Source organism: Primulina huaijiensis, chromosome 16 (genome assembly GCF_012295235.1).
Source record: "Primulina huaijiensis isolate GDHJ02 chromosome 16, ASM1229523v2, whole genome shotgun sequence".
Classification (NCBI taxonomy): domain Eukaryota; kingdom Viridiplantae; phylum Streptophyta; class Magnoliopsida; order Lamiales; family Gesneriaceae; genus Primulina; species Primulina huaijiensis.
The window spans coordinates 11,205,312-11,207,309 of record NC_133321.1 but is presented as its reverse complement, the minus strand read 5'-3'; the positions used below and the strand labels follow the sequence as shown (position 1 = coordinate 11,207,309).

The 1,998-nt window shown below is 37.1% G+C and overlaps 1 long non-coding RNA gene across 1 annotated transcript in view; it reads right to left on the bottom strand.

Annotated features, from left to right (window-relative positions):
• Positions 1-740: 740 nt before the first annotated feature.
• LOC140961911 (uncharacterized) overlaps positions 741-1,998 on the bottom strand; it is a 69,687-nt gene continuing 68,429 nt past the window's right edge. Inside the window, exon 3 of the long non-coding RNA XR_012172413.1 lies at positions 741-816. This is a non-coding gene — a long non-coding RNA (uncharacterized lncRNA). The remainder of the gene's footprint in view (positions 817-1,998) is intronic.

Here is a 1,998-nt window from a genome sequence, read left to right as displayed (position 1 = left end):
TCCAGCCCTCGACAATCATAGGATCTGTCGTTCCTGAGAACTCCTTCGGTCTCATCTTCATGAAGCGATCATAGGTAGCCTCAGGCCCCGCCTGCCTGGCTACCCTAGCATTGTTCCCCGCAAACTGTGCGAAGAACTGAGTCATTCCGGCTAGCATCTAGGCGTTCATGTCCAGTGGAGGGGGTGGTGGTACATCTCTCTCCTGCCTACGATCCTCACCGTCCTCATGACGATGTTCATCATCTCTCCGCGCTCAGGAATGCGTCTAGGAGGCATACTATTCCATGCATATAACCAATACGTATCGAACATGCATAATTCCATTATTTCTTTAAATTTAAATAAATACTGCATAATCATAATCTTGACATAAAACATGTCATGAAAACATGTTGTTAAAATATTTCATGCTTTAAACGAAATGCGTAAACGTAAAACTTACAGACCGAAGACGTGACTTCATGAGCTTCTCGAGGTCAGTAGTAGTACAACCCTTTACAAGAACATAGGCTCTGATACCAACTGTAGAGGCCCGTATGTCGTATTTGTTAATTTGCAGAATTATTTAAAATTTTTCTCTTTAAATAAATAACATGCATCGTTAAAAAAATAGACTGATAAAAAAATTTAATTTTAAAGTAACAGCGGAAGTAAACATTGTGTCCAAAATCACATCTTAAAAATAATTCAACATAAAAAGAAAACCGAGTTTGAACATGAAAAGTAAATGATAAAAAGTTAGGTCTTCGGGTTCCTACTACTGCTGACCCAAGCTAGCTCACTGGTCCCCGCCCTCGGTCTCGACCTCATCAGTACCTACAACAATCAAGTCTAGTGAGTCTAAAGACTCCGCATGCATATATCGTGAATAGCAAGTAAATATATTATAAAATCGCATGCAACGTAAAAATATCGTATCGTAAAACGTAAGGTAAAAATCGTGTCGTGAATAATTATAAATACGTGCTTATCAAAACAAATCGTACGTAAAAGAGTTGCTCGATAGAGCCCTGCCATAAATTGTCACATCGTAATTTTTCTGTAGAGATAATGTGAAACGTCTGCCTTTCGTTTTCTTAAAATGTGCTAGAATTATTTTTTTTTTAAACCTCCTTAGCATCGGCCGAACCACAAAAATTACATAAAATATTTTGGACATCATTTTAAAATAAACACAACTAACTATATATTTGAGAAATACAGCCCATACTATAATCTCTCAAAAATCACTCATAAATAAATAATAGTCATAAAAATATTCTTAACATAACTTAAAATCATAAATAATAAATAGTGTGGAAAACTAGCGTCGGTCCTCGGGTTATGTGCGCCTTCAGTCCAGTCAGATCAACCACCAAGACCTCCATAAACATAATCATCATAATCACCTGCATCAATCACACCTAGTGAGTCTAAAGACTCAACACGTCATATCCTTGATAACAAGTAATACGTAATACAGTTCACATACAACAGTGAAAAATACTTGTACTTAAAATATCGTTTTTATGAAGATGCATAAACTTTAACCATAAACGTTTTCAAAAATATTTTCATGATGCATAAACTTTAAATAAAACATTTTCATAATGATGCATCCTCTTTAAACATAAACATTTTCATAAATCTTTTCATAAACATTTTCATATCAACATAAACATATTCATATTCATATTCATATTCATAGTCATATTCATATTCGTGTATGTTGAATTCAGATCGTGATTGTGACTCGTATTCTTAATCTTAATGGGCGATGGATCCATCTAAAGAAACCACAGTACTGGGCGGCGGGGGACACCAGCAACACTCTCACCGGTCAACTGGGCCCTGGCCAACGTATTAACATATCATGGCATTGGAAATACGATCGTCGGGGCTCCCTCTGGGGCCTTTTCCCATAAATGGGCTCCCTCTGGGGCCTTCTCCCCTCACGACATCTCCAATCATATTCATCGTATTCGTATTCGTATCAACGGAAACACGATCGTCGGGCTC